Source organism: Megascapheus bottae, chromosome 16, assembly GCF_031878675.1.
Source record: "Megascapheus bottae isolate mThoBot1 chromosome 16, mThoBot2.hap1, whole genome shotgun sequence".
Taxonomy (NCBI): Eukaryota; Metazoa; Chordata; class Mammalia; order Rodentia; family Geomyidae; genus Megascapheus; species Megascapheus bottae.
Window position 1 is genome coordinate 7,126,689 of NC_143524.1, and position 12,515 is coordinate 7,139,203.

At 56.7% G+C, this 12,515-nt stretch overlaps 1 protein-coding gene across 1 annotated transcript in view; it reads right to left on the minus strand.

Moving 5' to 3' along the window:
• The window catches only part of Dagla (diacylglycerol lipase alpha), a 62,522-nt gene extending 51,438 nt beyond the window's left edge, over window positions 1-11,084 (minus strand). The window contains exon 1 of the mRNA XM_090347557.1: window positions 11,012-11,084. The gene's annotated coding sequence lies outside the window, so the exon portion shown is untranslated. The remainder of the gene's footprint in view (window positions 1-11,011) is intronic.
• Window positions 11,085-12,515: the final 1,431 nt, after the last annotated feature.

Genomic DNA, 12,515 nt, shown 5'->3' on the forward strand with positions numbered 1-12,515 from the left:
CAGAAGTGGTGCTGAGGCTCAAGTGGTAGAGCTCCAGTCTTGAGAAAGTCCAAGGACAGTGCTCAGGCCCTGAGTTCAAGTCTAGGACTGGCCAAAAAAAAAAAAAAGCCACACCCTTGGCTCTAAGGGTGTGGTCCATGGTCAACAGCAGCTCACTGGTTTTTAGAGATTCGGGTACAAGTCAAGTACTGGTAGCTCCTGCTTGTAATCCTAGCCACTAAGGAGGCTAAAATCTGAAGACTGTAGTTTGAAGCCAGAGTGGATGGATAAGTCTGTGAGACTGTCATCTTGAATTAACCAGCCAAAAGCCAGAAGTGGAGGGGTAGCTCAAGTGGTAGAGTGAGAAAGCTTAGGGACCATGACTGGGTCCTGGGTTCAAACCCTAGTACTGGTAGAAGAAAGAAAGAAAGAAAGAAAGAAAGAAAGAAAGAAAGAAAGAAAGAAAGAAAGAAAGAAAGAAGGAAAGGAAGGAAGGAAGGAAGGAAGGAAGGAAGGAAGAAAGAAAGAAAGAAAGAAAGAAAGAGGAAAGAGAGACGGAGAGAGAGAAGGAGAGAAAGAAGGGAAAGAGAGAGGGAGGAAGGAAGGAAGGGAAGGGTGGGTGAGAGAAAGGAGAGACAGAGCAAGAAAGAGGCAGAGAGAAAGATAAAGGGATAGTAAAAGAGAAAGAAAAAAAGGAAGGAACGAGAGATGGACAGGAGGAAGGCTACTAACCCAGGCACTGTTAAAAGTAGACTGAAGTCCAAGCGACCTGAGCTGCAGCCTTCATCAGCAAACGTCCTTTGTAACATGCCAGAGTCAAAACAGCACTCTGCGGAGTGCTGGCCAAGTGACTGCACAGTGTTCCCATTGTGCAGGTGGGGACGGCAGCTGAACTGAAATGACTCGCTCAGGGACTCACCACCACCGGTAGCAGGAGCTGTGACAGGAAGCCAGACCATCCTAACCCCGCACCAGAGCCCATTCCCCTCCCCAGGGTCTGTTCCCTACCCCCACCGCCAGGCAGACCTCCGTTTCCACCTGGAGATCAAGCTGCAGACAGCCATGCTGAGGTCCTCCCTGGGAAAGCCAGCCGGAGCTGACCTCATTGGCTGTGCAAAGCCAAGTTCATTCCCAACGGCCTCCGCTCTGTCTGCAGTCTGCAGCCTGGGTGGGGGTCTGCCGCCTCCAAAGCCCAAAGGCACAGTGGGGGGCAGGAAGTGGGATCTGGGGCGGGGAACCAGGAGCTCAGTTTAGTCTGAGGACATTCTTTTCTTCGCAGCCAGCCCCAGTTCTGTGTGCCTTTTTGAAAGGAAGTGGAGAATAGCTGTTCTCAGCGCAGGGAGGCCGGCCTCTTTCAACGTTCCAGTTGCTGCCATTTCCAATTACAACTTCAGAGGGCTCCTGTAATTTATACATCCCAGCATGCACTGCTCCAGCTGCTTTATGATGGGAGTTCATTTACACCGTTAAGGTTAAACTTTTATAAAGTACCGAGCAGGTGGTAGGCCCGGCGCCCGGCTTAGTTACCGCTCCCAGAAGCCTGCTGAATGGGGTTCACCTGGGGAAGGGAGGGCAGGGTGTGAGGCTCTCTAAAGGGGCCAAGAAACAGAGAAGGCGGCTCCTGAGGTGCCCAGGGCCTCCACTAGCCTGTTTATTAAACTGCACACTGTAACAGGCAGGCTGCAAGGAGAACAACCTGGAACAGCTCCGGGCACTGGCAGGAGGCATGCGGGGTAAGGAACTATCCGGTGTGGGCCAGGGCGGGGGGGGGGTGTGGGGTCGAGGAAGGCTGGGCTTGCTAGCCAAATGTTGAAGTGGCCTCTGGCACAGCCAACCCACACGTCGGGGGTTGACATGGGGCTTACAGGGAATAAAGGAAGCCGGTCTTTCCAACAGCAGGGTGGCCAAAGAGGGTCTTCTTTTGTGGGGTCACAGGCTCCCCAATGTGAGATAAGGGAGGGCAGAAGGAATAACCTTGAAAGCAGGGGCTAGAGACACTCTAGATGTAATCGGAGGCTTCTAGCACCCAGCCCCCCCCAAATTCTCCAAGAAAGCTGAGGTCCTGCCTTGTGTGCCTGCTCCTGGGGGGAGGGGAGGGGACTGTCCTGAGCAAAGGGCCCAGGGGCAAGTATCACTGCTCTTATGTCAAGTGTTGAACCCTGGAAGCACTGGGGACAGGGGCTGACAAGGAGGACACCCCAGGAAGTGTTGCTATTGTGTCTGATGCCAGGGCTGTGACATCCGTTCAGTAACAAGTGACAGAACTAGCCTGGGCTCTTCACCCCCTGGCCCCAGTCCCGGGGACTTGAGAGAGAGGAAGAACAAGTGATCTCCCAAAGTCCAGAAGTGAAAGGGCCCGCGAGAAGAACGCCTTGACCCGACCGGAGAAAGAGCCTCAACCTGGCTGGTGTTCGGGCTGCCATCCCCGCCCTCGCCTCTGTGTCCTTGAGCCAGGAGGCCTAGCTATGTCTAGAGTGCCTGTGCATTTGTGGCCCACCAGCAGGCGGGGTTCACATCTCAGTCACGACAGAGGACCCCCCCCCCGCCCCCTGTCTAGGATGCACAATGTGACCCCCAGGCAATGATTTCCCAGCCCTAGGACATCTGGAGGGACTCAGCAGCTTTGCCCAGGGACACTCTGAGGGGCTCTAGGAAGAAACAGACTTCCTGCAAAGGCCTCAGGAGAGGAAAAGTTAGACAAAGAAAAGAGCCGGATGGAAAAGGCGCCAAAAGGAAGGAACCAAAAAGAGCTAGGGGGAGAAGGGGCAGGCCAGCCTCAGAGAGGGCTGGGTGTGGACCGGGAAGATGCCAGAAGGCTGGCCTGGCAGCAGAGGAGCCAGAATGCCAAGAAAGACGGGGAGGAGGGTCCCCTCAGGCTTGGCATGCACCTGGTCTGACAGAACAATCAAGCAAAGTCCTGAGAACGACTGACAGTACTTAGCGTGTACGAGCACCACGAGGGGGAGACCTCATTTGGGAGGTGAGGAAACCAAGAGAGGTCAGGAGCCTGCCCAAGTGGTGAAAAACTCAAAGGAGGCTGTGTCCTTGTGGGACGCTCCTGTCCCAGGCCACTGCTGAACTGAACTCAACATGGGAGGGAACGAATTAGAAGCCTCTGATGGAGACACTGAGGGGCAGCCTGTTCTTGGAGACAGGTGGTGTCAGGAGGTGGGAGCCAGCAGTGACTACTGGGGAAAGGACATTGTGCGGTACAGACCCCCTGCAGCCGAGATCTCAGGGGCTCCAGGGTTCCCCCCCCCCAAACTGCCGCAGGGTGCGTGGCGCAGGGCAGCAGGGAGCTGTGTGGAGTGGTGACTGCTTACAGGGAGTGTGCCAGACGAGCCTGATGTAATCCCAGCCTGCAGGAGGAAGAGACTTGGGAAGTGAAACAAACCGTCACCTAATGGCAGCCAGCCGGACCACAGATTCCCAATGCCGGGTGGCAGGCCTGCCCTGCCCCCACGCTGAGTCAGTCTGAGGGTGCAGCCCTCTTCTGGGGGACAGGAGGAGGCAGCCTTGCAGCACGCGCTGCCACCCTGAGCCCTAGCCAGGCACTCGGTGGTGCTCCCTGGTGCTCCCTGGTTCCCTGGCACTGTGGCTGGGCTCGGGGTGGAGCACTGGTGAGCTGGCGGTAGATTCCTAGAGGCTGCCCTGGGCATCCTACCATGCATACAGAGGCTGGTGGTTGTCTCCCTTTCTGCGTGGCCACTGGGCTCACCTCTTCACCAGGTTTCGCATGCTTGGAGGGGTAGAGGAGATCTGGGGCTTGCTGCGTGCGCTCTCTGTCCTTCCTTCCTCACCCAATCCAGCCTGCATCCGCCGAGCGCAGATGAGCATGCCAGTCCAGGGGAAGCAGGGCTCTGAACCCCAGGGGGCCCTCAGTGCTTCCAGTGTAGGAGGGACTGTCCCTTTGCATCTGGACATGGCTCAGCCAACCAGGATACCAGGACAGGTCCTGGCACCCCTCTAGGGGCCTCCCACCCCTCTTCTGCTCCTAGAGAGTCCTAGGGCAAGTTCTTGACAATTCTCTTGCAACCCTCCTGGGTGAACTGGTGGGTGGGTTTGTGTGCCCAGCCTTATACATTCCTGGCCTGCCTGCTACATAGTCTGACGCAACTTCTCCAAGTCCCTTCCATCCAGTTTTGAACACATGGCAGCCAGCGAGAATAAACATCACTGCTGCTGTTACACAAACAGGACAACCCAGGCTTTGAAAGGATAAACAACACATCCCGCAGTGCCCAGCAGAGTCCAGACTCCACATTCTCTACATTCCACACCCTCTCTCTAAAATCACCCATCCTATGGGAGTGGGCACTGCTGACCCTCCACCCCCAGCAAACGGGACCCTGACACCGGCTAGACATGAGACAGGGAATGCATGTTTTATAAACAACAAGGCTGGACAAATAAGCAGGAGATAGAAGCAAATTCCAGGGGGGCTTGTGGGTGAAGAAACCTCACGTTTTCAAACGTCATTTATAAAATGGGTTAATGCCACCTGCTCCCCTGGGCTGCTTAAGAGGGTGAGATGAGCTGAGATGGCACATGTTTAGCATGACACTGGCATCTGTACTCAGCAAGAGCTATGTTATAGGTCCTTGCTCTTCAAGGAGGAAGGGCCCACAGGAATGATGGGAGCCACACGCACTCTCACGGTGACCCCAGGACTCTGTCACATGCCACAGCCTAGTGGGACACAAAGGAAGGCTTCCTAAAGGTGGTTTGTGCAGGGCCAAGAGGAGTGGCAGCATGTGGCTACAACACTGGAGCCTACTCAGACCCTGGCTCTCCACCAGACTTCTGTGTGTCCCCGAGCAGGTGTGACTCAACCCCTCCAAGCCTTTTATGAGACGAGGTTGGAGAGAGAGGAAGCCACTGGAGGATGCTCATTCTCCTTCAGCTGGATTTAGTCCCATAAGCATTCACGGGTGGAAACTACCGTTATGATGATTGTCATCAGGGTTATTTTGTGGCTACGCAAAGACTTCCGTAGATAAACTCCTGGTGCCCTCTTAAACCCCAAACTTGAAAGGACTGACAAAAGCCAAGCATGGGATTCTGGGGCCAGGGGCACAGAGGTATGTCCCCACAAAGTACCCCCTCCACGAGGTCTGTCCAGCAGGGCAGCCCAGAAGGAGAGGGACAGCTACATAATGAAGGCATATCAATAATGAATTAACCTTAAGTAAGAGTCCAGGAACATCAATCATAAATTAATGAAATGGCTCCATAAGAGACAAAGACAATGAGTCTACTGGGGAGGAATTAGAATCCTGGTGTCTGGCCTCAGAGGCCACACTCCCTGGTCCTGAGCAGGACTCTAAAAGTTCCTCTGCCAGGAAAGCAGCTACCTCCAGGAAGTGGGGTGGGAAGGGGGGGGGGGATCCTGTTCCCCCTCTTGCCCAGCCCCCAACTAGGAGAACTCCACTGTTGAAAGGGTTTTGATGAAACGTCCCAGAATAGTAACTTCCTGGGTTGAACTCAGGCAGGCAAAACTTCACGGGGTAATTTGGTGAGAAAATGATCAGATGACTGGAAATAAGTGCCAGGAACATCAGAACCCTTCTGTGGTCTCGGGAATGAACAGCCTTGTAGGGATCTTTGAAAGATACCCCCTTCCCCACCCCCCCCACTGCCCCACTGGCCTCGTACTGCAGAAGTCAAAGGCTGAAGGACAAGCCTCGAGGGGGAGATACCTTGGCCAGAGTAGAACAGTGCAGGTTCCAGGCCCTGCCTCCCGCCCTTCTCATGCCCAACTCTTGCAGATTCTTCCTACCTCCCTTCTACAGGCTTCGTATATTGCTTCCTCAGTGAAGCTCTCGGCCCCCACCCCAGTCCCATCCACCAGTAGCCCTGGCACCTGCCGTCAGATGCCTCTTTCTGGGGCTGGCATCAGATCCCACTGTTCAGGACTGTTCAGTGACTGTCAAGTTTTCTACAGATGGAGACACCCCCCCCCCCCCCCCCCCGTCACACACCTCTGGTCCTACCATTGTGACCCTGGACAGCCAGCTTCTACGCACCTTTCCAAAGTTAGCTCCCCCTGCAGCTTGTCTTCCCAAGTCACGGGGGAACCCCTTTGCCCACACATCCCCCAGGACCACCTTTTCTGACGTTCATTCTTACTGGTCCTGAGGGAATTTGGGTCAAGGGTCATGCCTGGTCACCCAAATCTCTCCAGATAACACCCCCCCCCCCGCCTCGTTCAAATTACTTCCTCTTATCTGACCTCCGGTAGCACCTGCTTCTAGAAATATAATGCCTTCCCAGTAGATTTTTGAATCCCTGGAGGGTAGAATTCATGCCTACTAGCTCCAGGCATGTCGGCAGGTGTTCCAGAAATAAACTCCCTCTGAGTCTCGTAGAGGCAGTGCCAGAGAAACTGGTTGTCCCTTTCTCGGAACCGTAACTGACAGATCGGCCGGATTCTACTTCTCCACCAGGGTGGAACGCAGGACCCGTCACACCTCTGAGCTAAACTATGCTGATCATGATGTAACCCAGGGCTTGCTTTGATCAGAATGTCTGCTTGCCAGACTTTGGTGGTGGAATTCTTACAATGTCTGGTGGAATTCTTACAAGTCTGCTGGGGTGAAGTGGGATAGGGCTGTGACTGTCCCCATTTGGCAGATAAGGAAACCGAGGTGTGGAAATGGACCAGGATTCAGATCTGGGTCACTGCTATCCATCTTATCCTCAGCCACCTAAGGGAAGTATGGGGGCATGCGTGAGATGCCCCCAGGGAGCTCACAGATGGCTGGTACAGAGCCACACTTCCAGCCCGGCTTCCTGCTAAGAAGTACAGAAGAGGCTGAGCACCGATGGCACATGGCTGTTGTAATCCTAGCTACTCAGAGGCTGAGATCTGAGGAACTAGGTTCAAAGCCAGCTGGGGCAGAAACATCTGTGAGACTCTTATTTCTAATTAACCACCCAAAGTGGAGCTATGGCTCTAAGTGGTAGAATTAGCCTTGAGCAAAAGAGCTTAGGGACAGTGCCCAGGCCCTGAGTTCAAGCCCCATGAACAACTTAAAAAATACAGAGAAAACACAATCACAGGAGGTACATGACAACCCCCCCCCCGGGTGTGACAAGGCCACCCCTTCCTTGGGCTCTGCTGTTAACTCCAGCTGCTGCTGGGAGCAAAGCAGCACCCCATTCCACATACACCCACTGACACCAGGCCAGCCAGACACTGGAGCCCACAAATTCCCACGGCAGCAGCCGCTCACACCCCCTCAGCCCTCACATCCCACAGACATGCGTGGCTTCACACACGTGCACCCTAGTGGAGGGAACAGCCCTTTCCTGGGCTCAACTACATCCTCACATCCTCACCCACAAGCCACCCTGCTTCCATCCGCATCCTTCTCCCAGGACTTCTGAGCAACTTTCTGGGTCTTCCAGAGCCAATCCTCCCCCCTCCCATCCTTACACTCCCCCATCCAACCCCAAAAGATGAAGCGTAGCCCAAGTCTGTATCAGAAAGGAAGAAAGAAAATCAAGATGAACAGTTTTCAGCCCTGTGCTCAGGGGAAGAAACCACATCCTCCCCTGCCCCGGGCTCCGTGGTTCTTAAGAGATTTATCTTTCTCTGACCACAGACTCATTGATATTTCCCCCAGCACTCCTTGCCCGCTCCGCTGGAGGGTAATGTAAAGCCATTCTGGTGAGGAAACACCATAGATGGAGGCTACACCAACAGGTGATTAACCACTGAGGTTTCCCTCTGGCCTGGGGACACACACTCAGCCACAAGCCAGCTGACCTGGTGGCCCCAGTGCTAATCAGCATCCGCTGGCCAGCTTTGCCTGATTCCCTGGCACCCCTTAAGTTGAGCAGCCTGGCATAATGATTTATGGGGCAGCTGAGGAAGAAGCTGAGTAAAGCAACTTTTAGAGAAACATGGACCAAAAGAAGAAGAGAAATAGAATTGAGAGGAAGAAAGAATGAAAAAAAACCACCTTAGCTCTGGAGGGCAGCATGACCTCAATGTCCACTCCCTTGTCACTAGCCACTTGGATCCACATTAACATCTGGATACAATGTCCTGGTCACCTCGCTGGGTTCTCTGCTGCCTCAGACACCACCACCACCATCACCCCCACCCTCAATTAGGTCAGAAAACTTGCTCTGCTTTGGAGGAACTGAGACCAACTGCTCCTCCCCACATCTTTCGATCTGCCCCGCCTGCCGAGCTGGGCAGAATCCCAACACCCCAAGCAGATGGCGAGGGGTGGCTGCAAAAGGTTCCTGGAGCCCCAGACCATAAGGCGGAGCCACAAATCAGAACAAACAGGCGGAGGTGTGGAGGGTGAGTGGAGAAGCCCCAAACACTGCATATTCATGGCAGGGAGACTGGACATTTCCCCCTGCATGGACTCTACTTCCCAGCGCTTTCTAGGGAGGAGCCAGAATGCCAGGTCATTCCCCCAGGATGGAGAAGGGCGCTGCAGGAGCACAAGAAGGGCTTCAAATGCCCCTGGAGTGCACCAGCCCTGGAGTGACCTTAAAAACATGTGCAATGCCAGGCAGTGTCCTACTGGCAGCTGCTGGGACAGGGCGAGTCTCCAGCACCAGGGGAACAAAGTCGGCATACCACCCTGAGCCTGGCAGGGCACACGTCCTCCTTCTACTCATGTGGTTTCAAATCTGCAGCCTGGACACAAGGCAAGAACGCTGTGCCTCAGGGAGTAAGCTTGTGAAATGGGCCACCGTCTATAGCCAACAATCACACGGAGCGTTTGAGAAAGGAAGCCTGGTTCAGCAGAAATAGATTGCCCAGCACCAAGGCTACCATTGACGGGGAAGAGGCGCATCTTTGCCACATCTGGGAAGGGGCAGAAGCTGGGCCACACCAGGGAAGGCACCAGGAGAATGCCCACTGCACCTGTTGGACTCCCCTCTGAAGAGGCCCATCTCTCCACTCCCATCATGTGCCTGGGGCCTCCACCTCCCTTTGCAGGACCACCAAGTTCTGAGCTCACTGGATAGATGCTCTGACCCACTTCCCTTTCCTCAGGGCCTCAGCCCCCCAAATTTGCTGATAGGACCACTTCTACCCTCACCATTCTCAGAGCTGGGAGCCAAGGGAAATTCTCATGAGACTTCCCAAGTCTTCTTCCCACACAGGTACCCTAGATCTGTCAGCCGCAGACACCCCCCCCCCAGACCTTCCCTGATGATGTAGCCTGTCTGCAGCCCCTGGGCCAAGGGCTCCCTCCTGTTTGGGCAACTCCTGACTCCAAAGTTACCATGGCCATGGCTGGAACGGTCCTCAGGAGACCCAGGGCCTGGCTCCAGCTCAGTAGCTGACTCACAGTGTCAACAGATCCCACTTTTCCTACCAGAAGCAAAACCGCCCAGGGCCTCTAATTCCTCAGGCTCTTGACCTTCCGCTCGCTTCCTCTCCATATTCCACACTGCCATTTCCTACAGCCTCCTGGTCTCTTTACCTGAGGAGAATCCCTGATCTCTGTACACTGTCTTGTTTGCAGAAGGTTCCCACATGTATTCTCCCTTTTCATTCTCTGTGACCACCAACAGCCAGGTAAAGTGGCTCTGAGAGGTCAAGTTATCTACTCAAGGTCACACAGCCAAGACTGGAATTCAACTCATCTGGATCCAAATACCTCGGACAGCATGCCAGCTTGAGGAAATCTGGTAGAATCACGTCGGCAAATGAGCAACCACACACCATCATCTCCAACAACCATGAGCCTACTTAGGCATTCCTAAGTGCCTTTCCCAGACCCACCCAATACCACTTTTCTAAGAGAGCCACGAAGACTGGAAAATCTCCCCCACACCCTAAAATGTCTCTGCGGACCTGGCAATGGCCCTTTGGTGAAGTAGGTCACCATGAGACACCTCGCTCAAACCTTCCCAAAGGACTAGTGAGGATGGTAAGGATGGACAAAATCCCAGCTCCTGATGACCTGTGACTTTTTTTTTTTTTTTTTTTACTAAGCATCCTCCCGCCCGCCCCACCCCCCCCAACCTTAGCAGATCTCTGGATCCAAAGGTTTTCCAAGCATCCAAAGAGACCCAACTTCCTGATACAGAGAAGTGAACCTACTAACCCAACGAGCAGGCAGAGTCCAGGGAGCTCCGGCAGATCACGGGCCACACGGTCCCCTAACCTGCTGACTTTACTGTCACTTCTCACTACCTGTTCGCCCCTGCCATTTCCAGGGGTGAGGACCACCAAGGAGAGCCATTCACCCCATCCGTCTTCTCCACAGTGGGATGGCTTCATGAGCCCTGAACAACGCATGCTGCCTGGCTAGGTCTGGTTCTGGGTCACCATGCTCTCCCCACGTTGTTCCTCTTTCACAGGGGTTGATGAAGGACCGCCAACCTGCTTCGGCCGTCTTGCAATCCGAGTACCCAGGCTGGGCCCCGTGGCAGAGGCGATGGCTCGCACCGTCTCCCTCCCTTCCAGCCAGGGTCGGTGGACCCCAGATCCTCCCTGCACACACAACGCCAGGCCGACCCCGGCACGCACAGAGTCGCTGGCTGTCAGGACTCACGTCGCGCTGTGCACCCGGAGCCTCCGAGCCCCCTCCCCGGAGCTGGCGCCCCAACCGCGTCCACACCGAGGCCAGAACCACCCCGACTCCCGCCCGAGCCACGGCGGCCCCGGCTCGCTCGCGGTGCCCGGCACCACCCCGGCGCTCCCTCCCACCCAGCCCGGGCCGTGCGCGTCGCCTACCTGCACGGGGGGGAGCTGCGCCCGCCTCACGCCCAGGTGGGGGCTGAGGCTCCAGACACGCGTGCCCGGAAAACCACGCTGCCCGGGCCGGATCCACGTTACCCACACCCGTGCCACCGTGTCACCATCCCCGCCCCAGTGCCGGAGGCTGTGCGGACCTCACACCTGCCACTGACGCGCGCGTGGCAGCTGCACCTCCTCCCGCGGACCCGTCGGGCCGGGCACCGCGCGCGCTCCGGGGCACTGCCCAGCCTGCCCCGCCGGCTCGCCCCGCGCCCTGGGCTCGCGGCCCGCCGCGCCCGACGTCTCCTTTACCTCCCGCCTGCTGCAGGGCTCGGCCCGCCGCCGCCGCCGCCGTGACCGCCACCTCCATCCTGGGCTCCCCAAGGCCCCAATTCACTAACGCCGCTTCCGCAGGGCGCCGGCGCCGGCGCGAGGGCCGCCTCCGCCCCCCCCGGGGGACGCTGCGTCCTTTACGTAAAACCCACTCCGCTGCCAGCGGTGACCATGGCGACGGCCGCGGAGCAGCAGCGCCCCCTGGCGTCAGGGAGGGGCGCAGCGCCGAGGCCCGGGTGAGCCGGAGCCTTTTGGCTGCACGCGCGCGCGCGCGCGCGCGGGGGGCCCCCGGTGCGTGGGGGCAGTGGGCGCGGGGCCCTGGCCTAGGCGGGGGACTCCGTGGGCAGATGGGAGGAGGTGGACCCGCCGCATTGCATGCGGGAATGAGCGGTGCCCGAGTTCCCCCTCCTCCCGCAAGCCCCTCGTGACCGGGTTTAGCGTGGGAGAGGAAAAATAGCAAGTAGAATCCCTGCAGAACTGGTTCACTTGGGGGAAGGCGAGAGGAGAGATGGGTTCCACCTCCGGGGCGGGGTGTGTGTGTGTGACAACACTTCTCCCCGTCTCTGTCCTCCCCTCCACCTCCCATCGTGTCCGGCCTGGCGCCTGGCATCCAGAGGGCGCTTGGCTTGGGTGCACGCAATGGGCGTCGTGCAACACGCCCATTCTTTCACGCCTTCCTGAAGGCTGCACTTTGGCCAGGGGCACCGCTGCATGCAGGCGCTGGGAGGGAGCCCCCCGTCCTCCGGGGGTGGGGGTGAAGACAGGCTGCCGAGGGGGCCGAGCTGGGCCTGGCCCACACAGCACCTGCGCAGCCCTCGGTAGGGACACGGAAGCCGGGGGGGTTGGGGCCTCACCCTGGAATCCTGACTCCTCAGGAGGCTGAGATCCCAGGATCAGAGCTCCCACTCAACCTGGGCTGCCAAGTCCTGAGATGAATCATGTCCAGTTAACCACCCTCCTGAAAGCTAAAGGCACGGTGCCCGGGCTCTGGGTTCAGGCCTCAGTGCTGGCATCGAAAATAGGGGAAAAAAGAAAGAGGAGGAGGAGGAGGAGGAGAAGGGGGAGGGGGAGGAAGGGAAGGGGGAAGGGGAGGAGGAGAAATCTAGTCCAGGATCTAGTGGTCATGGGTGACTCAGCCAGGTCTCAAATTCATTAGATTTGAAAGGGAGGTGGGTAACCTGCTTCAGACAGGAATGGCCCCTGAAGTGTTTCCTGGGTTGTCATTGTCAGGGTGGGTGGCTGCTGTTCAGTAGGCGTGGGGATACAGGAGGTGTGTGTACAGGAGGCGTGGATTACCTGGACAGGTAAAGCCTTGTGTCCCCCAGCTTCTCCCTGCCTTCCTAAGGTCTATGGCTATTTCTAAGGCAAACTGGCTTAGGTTGAGTAGAGGACAGGCATCTCAGGGAACTGCGGGTGGGGTCTCCTAGGGCTCAGGAAGGGTGGAAAACAGAGGAAGCTTCAGGACTGACTGCAGCAACTGTAG